This window comes from Papio anubis, chromosome 11, assembly GCF_008728515.1.
Source record: "Papio anubis isolate 15944 chromosome 11, Panubis1.0, whole genome shotgun sequence".
Classification (NCBI taxonomy): Eukaryota; Metazoa; Chordata; class Mammalia; order Primates; family Cercopithecidae; genus Papio; species Papio anubis.
This window is the reverse complement of record NC_044986.1, coordinates 88311576-88333771: the sequence shown is the minus strand read 5'-3', so window position 1 is coordinate 88333771 and position 22196 is coordinate 88311576. Positions and strand designations below refer to the sequence as shown.

The 22196-nt window shown below is 38.6% G+C and overlaps 1 pseudogene; it reads right to left on the bottom strand.

Moving 5' to 3' along the window:
• Positions 1-6111: 6111 nt before the first annotated feature.
• LOC110744106 lies at positions 6112-9372 on the bottom strand (annotated as a pseudogene).
• Positions 9373-22196: the final 12824 nt, after the last annotated feature.

Sequence of the window (22196 nt, the reverse complement as noted above, 5' to 3'; positions counted from 1 at the left end):
CTAACCTACTTTTTCCACTATGCATTTTCTTATTCTAGATATTTCGCATAAGGGAACTGCTATTGTTTGCATACTTGACTCTTCAAACTTCATGTTAAAATTTTACCCCCCATTGTTGGAGATGGGGCCTAATGGGAGGTGTTTGGGTGATGGTTGAAGATTCCTCATGAATGGCTTGGTGCTGTTCTTGACATGATGAGTGAGTTCTTGCTGTAATGGTTCCTGTGACAGCTGTGAGAGCTGGTGGTTAGAAAGAGCATAGAACCTCCCCCAACCCTCCATGTGATCTTTATATGCCAGCTCCTCTTTCCCTTCCACCATGAATGGAAGCTTTCTGAAGCCCTCACCAGATGGAGATGCTGGTGCCAGGCTTCTTGCAAACTCTGCAGAACTCTGAGCCACATACGTCTCTTCTTTATAAATTACCCAGTAGCCCCAAGTATTCCTTTATGGCAACACAGATGGACTGACAGGAACCATACACTATTTGTTCTTTCATGTCAGGCTTATTTCAGTTAGCATTGTGTTTCAAAGTTCATCCATGATCTAGCATGTATAAGAACTTTCTTCAGTTTTTATGGCTAAATAATATTCCACTGAATATATATACCATTTTATGCTTATCTGATGGACCCTTAGGCTGCTTCCACCTTTTAGATATTGTGTATAATGCTGCAATGAACATTGGCATATAAGCATTTGACTCCCTGTTTTTAATTGGTTTAGGTATACACCTAGCAATGAAATTGCTCAGTCATGAGGAAATTATATGTTTAGCTTTTTGAGGAACCAGACAACTGTTTCCCATGGTGGCTGCTGCACCATTTTACAGTCCAGCTAGCAATGGATGGGGGTTCCAGTTTCTCCACATATACTTGTTATTTTCTGTTTTTCTAAATAGTCATAATAGTAGGTGTGATGTAGCACCTCATTATGTTTTTGTTCTGCATTTCCCTAATGACTAATGATATTGAGAATCTTTTAAAAACTGTTTATTGGCCATGTGTGCATCATCTTTGGAGAAATACCTGTTCAAGTCTTTTGTCCATGTTTTAATCTGGTTGTTTGTTGTTGAGTTGTGGGAGCTCTTTAGATATTCTGTGCATTCACCCCTTATCAGATATTTGACTGCAAATATTTTCGCCCATTCTGTGGTATTGAGTAAAAATATTTTACTCTGTTGATAGTGTACTTTGATGCACAAAGGTTTTTAATTTTGAGGAAGCCCAATTTAACTATTGTTTACTGACTGTACTTTTGGAGTCATATTCAAGAAATAATTGCCAAATCCAATGTCATGAGGCCTCCCCCTTTGTTTTCTTCCAAGAGTGTTATAGTTTTAGCTCTCAGAGTTGGGTATTTGATACAATTTAATCATTTGGTATAAGGTAAGAATTCAACTTTATCTTTTCACATGTGTATATTTGCTTTTCCCAGCACCACCATTTGTTGAAAATAATGGCTTTTCCCCAATGTGTAGCCTTGGTACTTTTGTTGGAAATAATTTGATCATATATGCAAGGATGTTTTAAACGTCTGTCTATTCCATCTGATTGGTCAGCATGTTAGCCTTTAGGCCAGTCAAACACTGTTTTGATTACCATAATTTTGTAGTGTTTCTGAAATCAGGAAGTGTAAAACCTCCGACTTTGTTCTTCTTTTTCAAGACTGTTTGATATTCTTTGTCCCTCGAAATTCCGTATGAATTTCAGGATGGATTTTTCTATTTAAGCAAAACAAAAAAAAAATCATTGGGATTTTGATAGGGGTTGCACAGAATCTGTACATCACCTTGGGTCATATTGATATCTTAATAATATTAAATTTTCCAATTCGTGAACATGAGATTTCTTTCTATTAATTTGTGTCTTTAATTTCTTTCAGCATATCTTACAGTTTTCAGTGTACAAATCTTTTACCTTCTTGGTTAAATATATTCCTAAGGGTTTTATTCTTTTTGATGCTATTGCAAATGGAAGTGTTTGCTTAATTTCTTTTGAAGATCATTCATTGTTAGTGTATTAAAACACAACTGATTTTTTTTTTTTTTTTTTGGTGTGCTGATTTTGAACCCTGCAACTTTGCTTAATTCAATTAATTCTGTTTTGAGAAAAAATGTAGAGTCTTCTACGTATAAGATAATGTCAACTGCGAACAGAGATAATTTTACTTATTTCTTTCCAATTTGTATGCCTTTTATATATTTTTAAATGTATGCATGTATGTATGTATGTATGTATTTATTTAATTTTTCTCACTCTGTCACCCAGGCTGGAGCGCATTGGTGCGATCTCAGCCACTGCAACCTCCGCCTCCCAGGTTCAAGAGATTCTCCTGCCTCAGCCTCCTGCGTAGCTGGGATTACAGGCGTGCACCACCATGCCCAGCTAATTTTTGTATATTTAGTAGAGATGGGGTTTCACCATGTTGCTCAGGCTGGTCTCAAACTCCTGACCTCAAGCCATCCACCTACCTTGGCGTTCCAAAATGCTGGGATTATAGGCGTGAGCCACCACATTTGGGACAGTATACCTTTTATATCTTTTTCATGACAAATTGCTCTGGCTAAGACTTTGAGAACTATGGTGAAAGTGAGCATCCTTGTCGTGCTCCTAATTTTAGAGGAAAAGCTTTCAGTCTTTCACAATTTAGTATGATGTTGACTGTGTATTTTTCATCTGTGCCTCTTATTATGTTGAGATAATTTTCTTCTATTCAAAATTTGTTGTGTGTTTATTACAAAAGGATGTTAAATTTTGTTAAATCCCTTTTTTCCCACATCCATTGAGAAGTTTTGTGTGGCTTTTTTCCCTTCATTCTTTTAACGAAGTGTGTTATAGTGATTGATTTTCACGTGTTGAACAATCTTGGCATTATAGAAATAAATCCCATTTGGCCATGGTATACCATTCTTTTAAAATGTTGTTGGATTTGGTTTGCTAGTATTTTCTTGAGGGTTCTTGCATCTTTATTTATTTACTTATTTATTTTACCTTTTTTGTTTTGTTTTGTTTTTGAGACGGAGTCTTGCTCTGTCACCCAGGCTGGAGTGCAGTGGCGCGATCTCGGCTTACTGCAAGCTCCGCCTCCTGGGTTCACGCTATTCTCCTGCCTCAGCCTCCCCAAGTAGCTGGGACTACAGGCGCCCACCACCACGCCCAGCTAATTTTTTGTATTTTTAGTAGAGACGGGGTTTCACCGTGTTAGCCAGGATGATCTCGATCTCCTGACCCCGTGATCCGCCCGCCTCGGCCTCCTAAAGTGCTGGGATTACAGGCATGACCCACCGCGACCGGCCTTATATATTACTTTTTAAAGGGAGTCTCACTCTGTTGCCCAGGGTGGAGTGCAGGGGCGCCATCTCAGCTCACTGCAACCTCCGCCTCCAGGGTTAAAGCGATTCTCCTGCCTCAGCCTTCTGAGTAGGTGGGACTACAGGTGCCCGCCACCACGCCCAGCTAATTTTTTGTATTTTTAGTAGAGACGGGGTTTCACCCTGTTAGTCCAGATGGTCTCGATCTCCTGACCTCATGATCCGCCGGCTTTGGCCTCCCAAAGTGCTGGGGCTGCAGGTGTGAGCCACTCCGCCTGGCCTTGCATCTGTATTTATAAAGGGTATTGATCTTTACTCTTTTATGATGTTTTGTAATTAGGGCAAAGCTTTGTAATCAGGGTAAAAACTGACTTTATATATTAAGAAATATTCCTTCCTAGTTTTTTAAGTACTATGAGAAGGATTGATTTTAATTTTTCTTTAGATAGCTGTAGAATTCACTAATTGAGCCATCTGGTCTTGGACTTCTTTTTTTGAAAAAAAAATTTTTTTGAGACCCAGTCTTGCACTGTCATCCAGGCTGGAGTGCAGTGGTACAATCTCCGCTCACTGCAGCGTCTGTCTCCCAGGTTCAAGTGATTCTTATGCCTCAGCCTCCTGAGTAGCTGGGATTACAGGCATGCGCCACCACATTAGCTCATTTTTGTATTTTTAGTAGAGTTGGGGTTTCGCCCATCTGGCTGATCTCAAACTCCTAACCTCAAGTGATCTGCCCACCTCAGCCTCTCAAAGTACTGGGATTACAGGCGTGAGTCATTGTGCCCCACCTTTTTGAAGGTTTTTGGTAACTAATTCAATCTCTTTAATTGTGTTATGTATCTCTTCAGATGCCTCTTTTTTTGGGAGTTCAATTAATTTTATGCTTCTGAGAATTTCTTTATTTAGGTAATCAAATTTGTATGTACAAATATTCATAATATTCTTATATAGTCCTTTTAATTTCTGTAACTTCAGCACTATCTATACTTTCATTTACAGTTTTAGTTATTTGTGTCTCCTGTCTATTTTTTGTTGTCAGTCTTGGTAAAATTTGTCAATGTTGTTGATTTTTTTCCAAGAACCAACTATTGTTTTCATTGATTCTCTGTATTTTTTCCTATTCTTTATTTATCTCCACTCTAATCTTTATTATTATATTTCTTCTCCTAGACTTCAATTAATTTTCTCTTCTTTTTCTTATTCCGCAAAGTATACAGTTAGGTTGTCAAATTGAAATCTGTTTAAATGTAGGCATTTATGGTTTTAGATTTTCCTATGAGCACTGCGTTTATTGCATCCCATAAGTTTTGGTGTGTTGTGTTTTCATTTTCATTCATCTCTAAGAATTTTCTAATTTACCTTGTTATATCTTCACGGACCCATTGGTTGTTTAATAGAGTGTTGCTTAATTTCTTCATATTTGTGACTTCCTAAGTTTTCCTTCTGTTATTAATTCCTGACTTCATTCCACTGTGGCTAGATAAAATACTTTGTATGGTATCAATGTTTTAACATGTCTTAATCCTTGTTTTGTGACATACCATATGATCTATCCTGAAGAATAGACTATGTGTACTTGAGACATAGACATATTTTTCTGTTGTTGAGTAAGGTGCTCTCTATGTCTGTTAGGACTAGTTGGTTTATAATATCTTTCAGGTATTCCATATTATAATTGATCTTCTGTCTAGATGTTCTATACATTATTGAAAGTGGGTTATTGAAATTCCCAACTAATATTATAGAACTATTTTTCCTTTTAATTCTATCAATGTTACCTCTCTCTTTCTCTCTTTCTCTCTGTCTCTCTCTCTACACACACACACAGACACACACACACACACACACACAGCCCTTTGAAAGCCCTTATATATACATAAGGGCTCTTGTTTGGTGTACATATGCCTATAATTTTTTATCCCCTTTGTTAGCTGATTGTTTTATCTCCTTTGTCTCTTATAAATCTAGAGTGTCTGTAGTATAGGCTTCCAGCTCTGTTTTGGTTATTATTTATGTGGGATGTACTTTTCCAGTTTTCATTTTAACCTGTTTGTATTTTTAGTTCCAAATTGAGTGTTTTCTAGATAGCATATAATTGTATCACTTTCTTACAAAATTCATTCTGCTAATATCCACCTTTTGATTAGAGGGTTTAATGCATTTACATTTACTAATAAGGAAGGATATCTGCTATTGTTGTTTCCTGTATGTCTAATACATTTGTTCCATTATTCCATTATTGCCTCATTTTAGGGTTAGTTACATTTTTAATTTTTCAATTTTAGTAAACCAATTCGATTTTCCTCTCCTTTACTTTTGTGTATATTCTTGAGATATTTTATTTTTTGTTACTATGGGGATTACATTTAACATCCTTAGTTTGTAACAATATACTTTGAACTGATACCAACTTAACTTTAATTGCATACAGAAACTGTGTTCATGTACATCTCCGTCTTCTCCTTTTATGTTATTGTTGCCACAAATTACGTCTTTATATACTGTGTGGCCATAACATAGATTCATATTTTACACATTTGTGTTTATATCATTTAATAAACACAAAGTGGAATTATCAGTCAAAAAATAATAATACTGGCATTTATATTTACCCTTGAAATTACCTTTACTGGAGATCTTCATTTATATATTTATTTTTTAGAGATCTGAAGTGATTTTACTTTTACTTCCTTCACTTTAAGTCAATCGTGGCATTTCACAGTGATTTCTGGGTTGGGGGCAGAAGGAAGGCAGTATTAACTATCCAGGCTGTGGCAAAGTTGGCCCACACGGGTGCAGGCAGGGTAGGGGGTGGGAGCCCTCACTGGGGCGGCTGGAGGAGCTGGGACTGCCCTGCCAGAGGTAGGTGATGTTTGGAGAGCGAGAGCTTGCATGTGATGTCCTCTGGGGCTTCCAGTTGGCGCAACTCATCAGGCCGTCCCCTGCGGTGGCCAGTGAGTTGGCCATCATCAGCTCGGCTGCTTGGGAGTTGCCCTTGGCTGAAACGATGGCCGCCTTTTTCTGCTGCTCAGCCTTTCCAGCACAAATCTGGTCTTCTCTGCTTCCTGCTGAGCCACCCGTTTGGCTTTCACCGCTTCTGTGAACTCCTTTTCTAAGGTCAGTCCTGTCAAGGACACGTCGTCCAGGATGAGCCCAAAGGTGGCTGGCTGCTCGCCCCTTAAGGTCGCCGCTCACCTGCCTGGAGACCAGCTCTCTCTGAGTGGATAGTTCTCCAGCATCAAAGCAGCCACCACTGACTTGAGGATCTCGGTAGCGATGGAGGGCAGCACACGCCCATCATAGTCCTCTGCGATGCTGGTGAAGATGTGAGGAAGCTGGCTAGCGAAGGGCGGGAAGAGGATGCGCAGTGTGATGCTGACATTCTGTAAAGCTTTGCTACCAGTGATGATTGGCAAATTACATGGTCGAGAAGGGCAGTCAAAGATAATTCTACCACAGTGTCCTGTACTCCATGGAATCGGTCGGAGATGACAGCTCTGTGTCCAGCATCCACATTACATAAGGCAGAGTTCACCAGGCCTCCTGCAACAGCTAAGGCCAGGCCAAACTTTCCAATGTACTCAAACACTTTGACAGCCATGTTTCCTTCTGCTGGGCCCTCTCACACCTGCTTCCACTCTGACCTCCACATGAATTCCCCAGCCGCACACACCAGATTTTTATTTCTTCATACAGCTTTGATAATTATCTAGTGTCCTTTCACTTCAAGCTGCAGAAATCTCATTAGCGTTTCTTGTAGGACAGGTCTAGTGGTAACAGACACTCTCACCTTTTTTTGTCTTGGAACCTCCTAAATTCTCCCTCATTTTTGAAGGACAATTTTGTCAGATATAAAATTCTTGATTATCAAGGTGATTTTATTTTAGCTCTTTAAATGTGTCATCCCAGTGCCTCTGGGCTATATGGTTTCTGAGAAAAAATGATCTGTTAGTCTTATTAGTGAGCCCTGTATGGTCATTGATATGTATGAGTCACTTGCCTTTTGTGGCTTTCAAACTTCTTTTTGTTTTGGTTTTTTTGACTATTTGATTATAATGTGTCTCACTGTGGATAACTTTGAATTTATCCTAGTTGGTGTTGATTGAGTGTCTTGAATTTGTAAATTCATATATTTCATCAAATTTTGGAAGTTTTCAGTCATTAAAGAATTCAACCTTTTTGGCCCCTTTCTCTCCTAGAACACTAATAATGCATGTCTTGTTTCCCTTGATGGTACACAGTTCACTTATGCTCTGTTCATTTTTCTTCACTATTTTTTATTTTCTCTTCTCAGATTTAATCATTTTTGATTGTCCTATCTTTGTTATTTCTTCTGCCAGCTCAAATCTGTTCTTGGACTCCTCTAGAGAATATTCTATAGATAGTGCTTTTCAGCTGCAGACTTGCTATTTGGTTTTTTAAAATAATTTCTATCTATTGATATTCTCCTTCTGTTTACATGTTGGTTTTCATTTTCATGTTTTCTTTAATTCTTTTTCTATGTTTTCCCCTAGCTTTGTCAGCATATTTAAAGCCTTACTTTAAAGTGTACAAGTAAGTTCAATGTCTGAGCTTTTTCAGGGATAGTTTATGTTGATTTATTTTATTTCTTTAAATTGGCCATACTTTCTTGTTTCCTTGACTTGTGATTTTTTTTGTTGACAAGCGGATATTTGGATATTACAATGTGTTCTCACTGGAAATCAGATTCTTCCCTTTCTCCCGGGTTGCCTATTTTTTTTTCTTTTTTTTTTTTTATTGTTAAAGGTTGTAGTATTCCATTTGTTTAGTGACTTTACAAAACTACTTTTGCAAAGATTTTATTTCTTGTTGTGTGTGGTCACTGAAGTCTGTATTTCTTAGCTTCTGTTCACCCTGCACATTTTCAGAGATTTCTTTGTATGTTAGGAGCTACAACAAGCTAAAATTTCCCACCCTTTTCAAAGACTCTCTCTGTGCCAGGCAACTTCTTCTACACTTGGCTAGCTTACTCCTTGCCTAGGGATCACACTAGGGTGAAACTTTAGAGTTGCCATAGGTCTTTGGTGACCCTTCACCTTTCCCTGTGCATGCAAATGGCTTTTGAAACTCCCCTATATACGCGGCTACTTTTTAATGTCTTAATTTTCCAAAGAAACTCTCCCCAGCTTTTTTCTTAGGGCTTAGGTGGTCTATTGTATGTTTCAACCATATTTTTTTGGCCCCAAGCAAATGATGAGTATTAATTTAGCTTGCACTGTTTTTGAGTGATGCCCACCACTTTTCTGGCCTGACCTCTGAGTTAGGCAAAACAGAGACAAGCACCTTGCATTGGTATTTTAGGTATCTCCAGTCATGGTAGAACAGAGATAAGCAATAATTTGTTAATAAGATCTGTTCTTTCTTTGGAATCAGAGAACAGGATCCCACACTGGAAATACATGCTGCTGCCACTTCAACACCACTGCCATACTGGGAAGGAGATGGAGTTTCCTATCACTCAGCTTTCCTATCATTTTTAAGTTGCTTTTTTTCCCCTTAGATCAGCATTCTATCGGTTGCTGTAACCCTTGATTTTTTTTCCCAGAGTTCTAACAAAGTAACAGTGAAGATATGAAATCAGCCTAGTTGTCCAACAACAGATGTATGGATAAAGAATATATGGTATACATACATCATAGAATACTATTCGGCCAAAACAAAGAATGAAACCCTGTCATTCATATAAACATGGGTAAGACCAGAGGACATTATGTTAAGTGAAATAAGCCAGGAACAGAAAGTTAAACAGATCACATGTACTCACTCATATGTGGATGCTTAAAAAGTTGATCTCATAGGAATAAAAAGTAGAGCAGAGGATGCCAGAGGCTGGGAAGGGTGGTGAAAAAGGAGGCAGCGGGAGAGGTTGTTAAAGAATACAAAATTACAGCTACACAGAAGTCATAACTTCCAGTGCACTATACCACTGGAGGATGACTCTAGTTATCAATAATATATAGTTTTAAATAGCTAGAAGAAGGACAGTGAATGTTCCCAACACAGATAAATGATAAATGTTTCAGTTGTGGATATGCTAATTACCCTGATTGATCACTGCATATTATATGTATCAAAATATCACTGTGTACCCCATGAATATGTACAATTATTGCCCAATTAAAAAGAGAGAGAGAAAAAAAAACGTTGGCTATGGACACTTCTGCCTGTTTTTTTGTTTTTGAGACAGAGTTTCACTCTTTTTTGTGCAGGCTGGAGTGCAATGGCGCAATCTCGGCTCACCGCAACCTCTGCCTCTCAGGTTCAAGCAATTCTCCTGCCTCAGCTTCCTGAGTAGCTGGGATTACAGGCATGTGCCACTATGCCTGGCTAATTTTGTATTTTTAATAGAGACGGGGTTTCCCCATGTTGGTCAGGTTGGTCTCGAACTCCTGACCTCAGGAGATCTGCCCACATCGGCCTCCCAAAGTGCTGGGATTACAGGCGTGAGCCATCACGCCCGACCCGCTTCCTGCTTGTTTTTAATGTTCTCAAGGGGACATGAAGGCTCAGCGATGCCTACTCTGCCATTTTGCTGATGTTGTCTCTTGAGAAGGTAGTTTGGAATCATATAGTTTATTTGTATGAGGGTCTGTGCACATGATGAAAACCTCACTTTTGAATTAAGGCAATTAGTTTATACTATTCTGTTTAATTCTTCTGTACTTGAGATTTTCACTAAAATGTAATGCTACCTGATATTACATGATAATTAACTGCCATGTCAAGATTTTATTTTTTACTTAGACATAGAATTTGAGAAACCAAAATGATTTTTGAAGCTCTAATACAATGCCTGCCTTGTTCTCAGCCCTCTGACCATATTATCTGCTGTATTCTCACCAACTTTCTAGGAAGACATAACATGACAATAAATTTGACAGTGCCTTCTCAAGTGCAAGTCAGTTTTCAGATATATCATTTCATCACAAATCATTTGCATTTTCAAAATTCCTTGGTTAATTACTTAGTGTTTATCATATTTTTTCTCTATATCGTGTGGCACCATTGACAAGGATTTTATTGGGCTAATTTTTCTCAAAGAAGAAGAATACGTAGCCACATACACCAAAACCACAGATAATCCAGCTGTAATTTTGAGTCCCTATTGCCAAGATAAGGCTTAATGTCAAGTCAAAGAACAACGAACCAAAATATTTTTTAAAAAATAATTGAAGTAATCCTACTGTTTTTTACAAAGACTCACGATAAAATCTACTTAGAATCTTCTCACCTTTGCTAGTCTCAAAATCATCCCCTTAGAAGGCAACTATACCCTCAAATTCCATTTCTTCCCCAAATTCAAGCCCTCTAAAAATTGACTGTCTTAAATCCAGCCTCAATGATTCTTGAATCAATCCCAACTCCCTGCCTCTCAGTTTATATTATTTTTTATCCCTGTGGAAGAATCTCATCCAGTATAACTTTTACCATCCTCCCCCTCCATTCTGCCTAGCTCTAGTTCCTAAGAGTTAACTGAGCAGCCATGAAGTCTTCCTTAGAAGGCCAAGGAAGAGCTCTAGAATGGGCAGGCTGTGACTGTGTGCTCTCTAACAATATCCAGCCCCTTCCACACATGCTTGGTCCTGCTCTTGAGCCAGCTCTAGCCTGTACATTTTCACAAAGACTGTAGGTCAGTCTCCCTGGTGATGGGACTGGAATATGGTCATCCATGTCCTCAAAGCTCAATGATCAAACTACAGCTGTAGGAGATCTCTGCTCTTATTTTTGCCATTATTTCTGACAATCGTGTGGAAATTCCTTATTCCACTGTAGGACATATTCTGTATCCAATTTCCTGTAAGCCCCACATAAAGTCTCATCTTTCAAAAGGGAGAAGAAGAAATTCCTGAACTTGTCTCCCTTGATAGTACCTGCACTGCGGGAGCCATCTCTCACTATGCATACTGTCACCTCATTGAGTTTTGGCATCAGGAAACTAAGTTCACTTCCAGATCATCTTAATTGAGCTTCTTTGGAAGTGTTGAGGGAGGATTTCTGAGCAAGTAAATAAAATTACACAATGAAAATGAACCCACCATGGTGAGGCTGCACCTTTCCCATCTACTCTTGGGGATTCTTATCATACAAGTTTCAAGTTTTCCTAGAGGAATAATAATAGAAACATTTCGTTATTCCCAAAATTATATCACTTTTAAAAATGTCAAATGCATTGTTTCTTTCACTACCTTTTGAACCTATAACCCAAGATAATTTCCTATCCCTTTTCTCTATTGCCTCCTTTGAACCCAGTAATGAGAACTGTAACTTCAGTAATTATTTCTCTATACCATCTTATTACATGCCTAGGACTCAGAATAGACATAGAGGATACTTGTCTGTAATGTGTGTCCAAGAATTCACGTCCTGGCTCCGTTAGCCTACCTTAGAATGTAGGGTGCTCTTTTGTGATGTGGGTGTGTGATATTCACTAAGGAACTACTTGGAAGGTGAGACCTCAAAGGACTGCGTTATAATCTACCTCTACATTGAGTTATTTCTTCATGCCTATTTCTGTCACTGTCACTGTCTTCTTATTTGCAAAAAGGTGAAAAATACTATTAGCCATACCTATCTCAGGGCAGTGATGATTAAAGGAGAGGACATACAGGAAGATACTTCGGAAAAGTTTACTCTTCAATTTTTTAATACTCTCTACAAATGTATGTATTATTTATACCAAGAACGTATTCAAAGCTCTGCTGTTCTAGTTAGACATTTTCCAAGGTATTATCTCTCTTCCGGAATGGTGGTGTGAGGAAGCTCTGTCAACATGCCTTCCAATGAAACAGTTACAACTGTTGAAAGTATTTTAAAAAGCAACCATCTAAAGTCTTTTGAAATTGTTCTTAGAGCATACAGCAAATGAAGAAACACTTATTGAAGCAGATCTACTAAATCTCAGCTAGAACAGTGAGAGTCTGTGACACTTGAGTCACCACCCACTCCTTCCCCTTAGCTCAGTTCTCTATGGGAAGCTGTGGCCAAGAAGATGGGGCTCCCTTTACCCCAGCTTCCAATCAAAGGCTACAGTATTTCCCTGGAAAGAGCAAGTTGCCAGCAGTTTTTATTACCCCACTCCCATTTGTGTTGTAGAGAATAAATTCCATGTGAGCGTGACTGAGAGGGCAATAGCTCCCTTCCTCCGCCAAGACTGCACTTACAAGATAGAGGCCCTATCTCAGGCAGAGGAGACCAAGAACACTGGAGTTCCATACTATGCTCACCTAGCAGGCTCACAGGCAACACTTTCACACTGGGAGAGGCAAACTGAGAAGACCAGAGACTACTACCCAGTGCTCTGCCTCTGAAACAGTGTGTCACTCAGAGAGAAGGGTGACACTGTGCTTGTTCCCAGCTCCAGGACATTGATTCAGAGACGGTTTCCCAGGAGAAGGCAGGCCATAACAACAGAACTCTCTGAAGCTTTCTTCAAAGGAAATGAAATTATTTTGGAACTGAGTGTGGGAAAGCTAAGGCAATTGAGTAGAGGGTGATGGCTTTACAGAGCAACAAGCTAAGCCATACACCAACTAGTTCATCAGAGACAACTGGGAAACAGGCAGACAGGAGAAGACCGCCAGGAGTCAAAAGAAACCTCAAAAACTACCCCAAGTTTTTGGCCCCAAAGGGGCCCAAAATAATTAAATCAGACTATGAAGCAATTTATACCCCAGACATTGTTGAGAACAGTAGAAAAATTAGTCTGCAATTAGTGAAGGCTAACTGCTGACTGTGGTACTAACAGAAGCAGACAGCTTAGCACACAGGAGCCAACAGGAGCACTACTAAAATCTATTATCCCACAATGTCTGTGTGTATCCCTGGACTTCACTCTCTGAGAAACATCACAGGTTTCACACTGTGAGGAAGGTAAACTTTACTGGAACAGTCAAGTCACTAAACAGATAAGCAATAACAGCAGTCCTGGGAGAGGGATAGGTGAGTATTCAGAGGGCTTCAGTGGCAAATCAACCACGCATTTAAAGAAGAAATAATGTTTTACTCAATGCACAAATTCCTCTACAAAATAGAGGAGGAAGGAACACTTCCCAACTTATTTTATGAGACTATTATTATCCTGTTACAAAAGCTGGATAAAGATATCACAAGAAAATAATATTGCATACCAATTCCCTCATGAACACAGCATAAAACTTCTTGAAAAATATTAGCAAGTCAAATTGAGAACATACAAAATACCATTTTACACCATGGCCATGAAGGATGTATCCCAAATGGCAACATTGGTTGAACATCCAAAAATTAACTAATGTTATAAACCGTATTAATAGAATGGAAGGAAAAATCACACACGATTATCTCAATAGTCACAGAAAAAAACATTTAACATTATGCAACACTGATTTATGACCAAAACCCTCAACAAACTTGGAAGAGAAGAAAAACTTTCTCAACCTGATAAAGGGCATCTATGCAAAACCTAAACAGAACATTGTACTTAATGGTGAAAGACTGAAAGTTTTTGTTCTGATACTAGAAACAAAGACAGGATAGCAACTCTCACCTCTTCTATTCAACAATGTACTGGAGATTCTAGACAGGGTAATTATGCAGGGAAAAGAAACAGAAGGCATTCATATTGGAAAGGAAGAAGTAATAATGTTCTTCTACATATAAGATGATGTATATATGTAGAAAAATCCTAAGAAATTCACAAACACACACACACACATACAGAAACATGTAGAACTGTACTTTTACAAGGAAAGTGTGGTTGAAGGATACAATATCAATATACAAAAATTAGCTGTATTCCTCCAATACATAAGTAAATATAAAATTAAGAATACAATTTGTAATGTTGACTTGCATTATTTCTTTGGCTTATCTCTAGGTTCACTAAATAAGTGCAGTCAAAATTCAAAAACAAAAGAATACAATTTGTTTCATAATAAATAAAAAGGAATAAAATACTTAAAAATCTGCTTACCAAAAGAATATTATATTATATTTGTACATTTAAAAATTGCAGGTCCAGGGCACCCAAGATGGCCGAATATGAACAGCTCCAGCCTCCAGCTTCCAGCATGAGCAACACAGAAGATGGGTGATTTCTGCATTTTCAACTGAGGTACGGGTTTCATCTCACTGGGGCATGTTGGACAGTCGGTGCTGGTCAGTGGGTGCAGCCCAACCAGCAAGAGCTGAAGCAGGGTGAGGCATTGCCTCACCTGGGAAGTGCAAAGGGGAAGGGAATTCCTTTTCCTAGCCAAGGGAAACTGAGACCCACAACACCTGGAAAATCGGGTAACTCCCACCCTAATACTGTGCTTTACCAAGGGTCTTAGCAAACGGCACACCAGGAGATTATATCCCACGCCTGGCCCGGAGGGTCCCACACCCACAGAGCCACCCTCATTGCTAGCACAGCAGTCTGAGATCTAGCTGCAAGGCAGCAGAGAGGCTGGGGGAGGGGCCCCACCATTGCTGAGGCTTAAGTAGGTAAACAAAGCCACCATGAAGCTGGAACTGGATAGATCCCACCGCAGCTCAAGGAGACCTGCCTGCCTCTGTAGACTCCACCTCTGGGGACAGGGCATAGTTAAACAAAAAGCAGCAGAAACCTCTGCGGATGTAAATGTCCCTGTTTGACAGCTTTGAAGAGAGCAGTGGTTCTCTCAGCATGGAGGGTGAGATCTGAGAACGGACAGATTGCCTGCTCAAATGGGTCCCTGACCCCTGAGTAGCCTAACTGGGAGACATCCCCCACTAGGTGCAAACTGACACCTCACACCTCACATGGCTGGGTACACCTCTGAGACAAAGCTTCCAGAGCAACAATCAGACAGCAACACTCGCTGTTCAGCAATATTCTATCTTCTGCAGCCTCCACTGCTGATACCCAGGCAAACAGGGTCTGGAATGGACCTCAAGCAAACTCCAACAGACCTGCAGCCAAGGGTCCTGACTGTTAGAAGGAAAACTAACAAACAGAAAGGACACCCAAACCAAACCCCATCAGTACATCACCATCATCAAAGACCATAATCAACGGCAGATAAAACCACAAAGATGGGGAAAAAGCAGTGCAGAAAAGCTAGAAATTCAAAAAATCAGAGTGCATCTCCCCCTCCAAAGGAACACAGTTCATTGCCAGCAGCGGAACAAAGCAGGATGGAAAATGACTTCCATGAGTTGAGAGAAGAAGGCTTCAGTCGATCAAACTTCCCAGAGCTAAAGGAAGAACTATGTACATGTACCCAGCACAAAGAAACTATAAACCTTGAAAAAAGAATGGATGAATGGATAACTAGAATAATCAATGCAGAGAAGTCCATAAACGAACTGATAGAGATGAAAACCATGACACAAGAACTACATGACAAATGCACAAGCGTCAGTAACCGACTCGATCAGTTGGAAGAAAGAGTATCAGTAATTGAAGATCAAATGAATGAAATGAAGCGAGAAGAGAAGTTTAGAGAAAAAAGAGTAAAAAAAAATGAACAAAGTCTCCAAGAAATATGGGATTATGTGAAAAGACCAAATCTACATCTGATTGGTGTGCCTGAAAGTGACAAGGAGAATGGAACCAAGTTGGAAAACACTCTGCAGGATATTATCCAGGAGAACTTCCCCAACCTAGCAAGGCAGGACAACATTCAAATTCAGGAAATACAGAGAATGCCACAAAGATACTCCTCGAGAAGAGCAACTCCAAGACACACAATTGTCAGATTCACCAAAGTTGAAATGAAGGAAAAAGTGTTAAGGGCAGCCAGAGAGAAAGGTTTGGTTACCCACAAAGGAAAGTCCATCAGACTAACAGCAGATCTCTCAGCACAAATTCTACAAGCCAGAAAAGAGTGGGGTCAATATTCAACATTCTTAAAGAAAAGAATTTTCAACCTAGAATTTCATATCCAGCCAAAATTAGTTTCATAAGTGAAGGAGAAATAAAATCCTTTAAAGGCAAGCAAATGCTTAGAGATTTTGTCACCACCAGGCCTGCCCTACAAGAGATCCTGAAGGAAGCACTAAACATGGAAAGGAACAACAGGTACAGCCATTGCAAAAACATGCCAAAATGTAAAGTCCATTGATGCTAGGAAGAAACTGCATCAACTAACAAGCAAAATAACCAGCTAATATCATAATGACAGGATCAAGTTCACACATAACAATATTAACCTTAAATGTAAATAGACTAAATGGTCCAATTAAAAGACACAGAGTGGCAAATTGGATAAAGAGTCAAGACCCATCAGTCTGCTATATTCAGGAGACCCATCTCACATGCAGAGACATACATAGGCTCAAAATAAAGGGATAGAGGAAGATCTACCAAGCAAATGGAAAACAAAAAAACAGCAGGGGTTGCAATCCTAGTCTCTGATAAAACAGACTTTAAACCATCAAAGATCAAAAGACACAAAGAAAGCCATTACATAATGGTAAAGGGATCAATTCAACAAGAAAAGCTAACTATTCTAAATATATATGCACCCAAAACAGTAGCACCCAGATTCATAAAGCAAGTCCTTAGAGACTTACAAAGAGACTTAGACTCCATACAATAATAATGGGAAACTTTAACACTCATTGTCAACATTAGACAGATCAATGAGACAGAAGGTTAACAAGGATATCCAGGAATTGAACTTAACTCTGCACCAAGAGGACCTAAAAGACATCTACAGAACTCTCCACCCCAAATCAACAGGATATACATTCTTCTCAGCACCACATCACACTTATTCCAAAATTGACCACATAGTTGGAAGTAAAGCACTCCTCAGCAAATGTAAAAGAACAGAAATTATAACAAACTGTCTCTCAGACCACAGTACAATCAAACTAGAACTCAGGACTAAGAAACTCAATCAAAACCACTCAACTACATGGAAACTGAACAAACTGCTCCTGAATGACTACTGGGTACATAATGATATGAAGGCAGAAATAAAGATGTTCTTTGAAACCAATGAGAACAAAGATACAACATACCAGAATCTCTGGAACACATTTAGTGTCTAGAGGGAAATTTATAGCACTAAATGCCCACAAGTGAAAGCAGGAAAGATCTAAAATTGACACCCTAACATCACAATTAAAACAACTAGAGAAGCAAGAGCAAACACATTCAAAAGCTAGCAGAAGGCAAGAAATAACTAAGATCAGAGCAGAACTGAAGGAGATAGAGACACAAAAAACCCTCCAAAAAATCCATGAATCCAGGAGCTGGTTTTTTGAAGCAATCAACAAAATTGATAGACTGCTAACAAGACTAATAAAGAAGAAAAGAGAGAAGAATCAAATAGACACAATAAAAAATGATAAAGGGGATATCACCACCAACCCAACAGAAATACAAACTACCATCAGAGGATACTATAAACACTTCTATGCAAATAAACTAGAAAACCTAGAAGAAATGGATAAATTCCTGGACACATACACTCTCTCAAGACTAAACCAGGAAGAAGTTGAATCCCTGAATAGACCAATAGTAGGCTCTGAAACTGAGGCAATAATTAACAGCCTACTGACCAAAGTCCAGGAGCAGGGGGATTCAGAGACAAATTCTACCAGAGGTACAAGGAGGAGCTGGTACCATTCCTTGTGAAACTATTCCAATGGATAGAAAAAGAGAGAATCCTCCCTAACTCATTTTATGAGGCCAACATCATCCTGATACCAAAGCCTGACAGAGACACAACAAAAAAAGAGAATTTTAGACCAATATCCCTGATGAACATTGATGCAAAAATCCTCAATAAAATACTGGCAAACTGAATCCAGCAGCACATCAAAAAGCTTATCCACGATGATCAAGTGGGCTTCATCCCTGGGATGCAAGCCTGATTCAACATACGCAAATCAATAAATGTAAGCCAGCATGTAAACAGAAACAAGACAAAAACCACATGATTATCTCAATAGATGCAGAAAAGGCCTTTGACAAAATTCAACAGCCCTTCATGCTAAAAACTCTCAATAAATTTGGTATTGATGGAACGTATCTCAAAATAGTAAGAGCTATTTATGACAAACCCACAGCCAATATCATACTGAATGGGCAAAAACTGGAAGCATTCCCTTTGAAAACCGGCACAAGACAGGGATGCCCTCTCTCACCACTCCTATTCAGCATAGTCTTGGAAGTTCTGGTCGGGGCAATCAGGCAAGAGAAAGAAATAAAGGGTATTCAATTAGGAAATGAGAAGTCAACTTGTCCCTGTTTGCACAAGACATGATTGTATATTCAGAAAACCCCATTGTCTCAGCCCAAAATCTCCTTAAGCTGATAAGCAACTTCAGCAAAGTCTCAGGATACAAAATCAATGTGCAAAGATCACAAGCTGTCTTATACACCAATAACAGACAGAGAGCCAAATCATGAATGAACTCCCATTCACAATTGCTTCAAAGAGAATAAAATACCTAGGAATCCAACTTACAAGGGATGTGAGGGACCTCTTCAAGGAGAACTACAAACCACTGCTCAGTGAAATAAAAGAGGACACCAACAAATGGAAGAACATTCCATGCTCATGGTTAGGAAGAATCAATATCGTGAAAATGGCCATACTGCCCAAGATAATTTATAGATTCAATGCCATCCCCATTAAGCTACCAATGACTTTCCTAACAGAATTGGAAAAAACAGCTTTAAAGTTCATATGGAACCAAAAAAGACCCTACATTGCCCAGACAATCCTAAGCCAAAAGAACAAAGCTGGAGGCATCATGCTACCTGACTTCAAACTATACTACAAGGCTACAGTAACCAAAACAGCATGGTACTGGTACCAAAACAGAGATATAGAACAATGGAACAGAACAGAGTCCTCAGAAATAATATCACATATCTTCAGCCATCTGATCTTTGACAAACCTGACAAAAACAAGAAATGGGGAAAGCATTCCCTATTTAATAAATGGTGCTGGGAAAATTGGCTAGTCATAAGTAGAAACCTGAAACTGGATCCTTTCCTTACTCCTTATACGAAAATTAATTCAAGATGGATTAGAGACTTAAATGTTAGACCTAAAACCATAAAAACCCTAGAAGAAAACCTAGGTAATACCATTCAGGACATAGGCATGGGCAAGCACTTCATGTCTAAAACACCAAAAGCAACGGCAACAAAAGCCAAAATTAACAAATGGGATCTCATTAAACTAAAGAGCTTCTGCACAGCAAAAGAAACTACCATCAGAGTGAACAGGCAACCCACAGAATGGGAGAAAATTTTTGCAATCTACTCATCTGACAAAGGGCTAATATCCAGAACCTACAAAGAACTCAAACAAATTTACAAGAAAAAAACAAACAATCCCATCAAAAAGTGGGCAAAGGATATGAACAGCCACTCCTCAAAAGAAGACATTCATACAGCCAACAGACACATGAAAAAATGCTCATCATCACTGGCCATCAGAGAAATGCAAATCAAAACCACAATGAGATACCATCTCACACCAGTTAGAATGGCAATCATTAAAAAGTCAGGAAAGAACAGGTGTTTGAGAGGATGTGGAGAAATAGGAACACTTTTACACTGTTGGTGGGACTTTAAACTAGTTCAACCATTGTGTAAAACAGTGTGGTGATTCCTCAAGGATCTAGAACTAGAAATACCATTTGACCCAGCCATCCTGTTACTGGGTATATACCCAAAGGATTATAAATCATGCTGCTATAAAGGCACATGCACATGTATGTTTACTGCAGCACTATTCACAATAGCAAAGACTTGGAATCAACCCAAATGTCCATGTGACAGACTGGATTAAGAAAATGTGGCACATATACACCATGGAATACTATGCAGCCATAAAAAGGATGAGTTCGTGTCCTTTGTAGGGACATGGATGCAGCTGGAAACCATCATTCTCAGCAAACTATCGCAAGAACAGAAAACCAAACACCGCATGTTCTCACTCATAGGTAGGAATTGAACAATGAGATCACTTGGACACAGGAAGGGGAACATCACACACCGGGGCCTGTCCTGGGGAGCGGGGAGCGGGGAGGGATAGCATTAGGAGATATACGTAAAGTAAATGACGAGCTAATGGGTGCAGCACACCAACATGGCACACGTATACATATGTAACAAACCTGCACGTTGTGCACATGTACCCTGGAACTTAAAGTAAAATAAAAAATAAATAAATAAAAATTGCAATGTATTTTTAAGGAAAATTATAGAAGAACTAAATAAATAGAAAAATATTCCATGTTTATAGATAGTAGGAGTCAATATCGTTAAGATGGGAATTCTTCGCAAATTGATCTACAGGAAATTCATATCAAAATTCCAGCAGGCTTTGGCAGAAGCTTACAAATAGATCTTGAAAGGTATATAACAATGCGAAAACTCAGAATATCTGAAATAATTTTGAAAGAGAATGAAGTTGAAATACTATCACTTCTTGATTTGCAAACTTACTGGTAGAGTTATCAAGACAGTGTGATACCGGCATAAGGATAGAAATATAGATCAATAGAAAAAATTAAAAGTGTGTCAGTAAGTCCTTATATTATTACAATATACACTTGGAATTGATGAATTGTATGATATGTAAAATATGTCTGAGTTAGATTAACCGTAAAGGAAATAGAGGTTGACCTGTTCTCACTAAAACAGCAGTCTTGCCCTGACACAACACAATTTATAATTAGAGTGAAGTGATCATTCATTCATATTGTCTGTCTAACTGAGGAAAAAATGAACATTCTGAGGAAAATGGTCAACTTTGTTCTCCAAAATCATTTATATACAATGTCTGGCATTAATTTTTTAGAAGGGGACAGATAACTAGGAGAAAAATATGACTGACAATCATAATAAAAATCAAGAACAATGAAATAGCTATTATAATTATACAAAGAAAAGAAAAATTGAACAAAGTGAGTGAAAGATGGGAAGTCTAAAAGAACATTGTAATATATAAGAGAATCAAATTGTGATTATAAAAATTCAGAACATAATACCTAAACTTCAGAATTCATTGAGTCCATGTAAGAGCAGGCTGGGCAGAGCAGAAGAGAGAAATAATGAACTAAAAAACAGGTAAATAGAAAACATCCACACTTGAAATAGAAAGAAGAAAAAAGATTGAAAATAGAGAACAGACTGTAAGAGACATTAGGAAAGCTTTCAGGTGATCTAATATGTATTTAATTTGAGTTCAGAACGTATGGAGAGAGAGAACAGGAAAAAACAAGAGAAGAACTAAATTTTCAAAATCTGGTGTAAGATATCAGACTACAGATTTAAGATAGTTAAGCCAAAGCTTAAGCAGTTTCAAAAAAGGAAAAGGAAAAAAGAAAGCCAACAACCGGGCAAATCAAGCTTTGGATAATCCCAGATACAGGGCGAAAAATAGTTAAGCTTTGGATAACCACACATACAGAGTGAAACAAAATTTTAAAGCAGCCAGGAGAAAGGTTACATTTATTACTTGCAAAGGGCCAATATTAAGATTGGCAAATGACTTTTCAAGTGAATGCATTTGTCAGAAGATAGGGGAAAACCATCTTTAAAAGAATGTGGGGTGTGTATGGAGAGGAGGTGACTACTAAGTAAGACATGTATTCTCAGTAAAAACAAGCTCCACAAATGATGGGTAAATAAAGATATTTCCACGTGAACAAAACCTGGCAGAATTTACCATGAAATCTGTAATAACTGAAATATTAAACAAAAATTTTCAGTCTGGAGGAAAATGATCTCAGATGGAAGTGCTAAAAAGGATAAAGATTACCAGAAATAGTAAAATGGGGTAAAACACAAAAGAATATTGACTAAAGTAATGACAATAACAGTGTCCTGTGGGGTCCATCACATTTGTGAAGCAAAATACATGACAACAATAGCACAAACAGTGG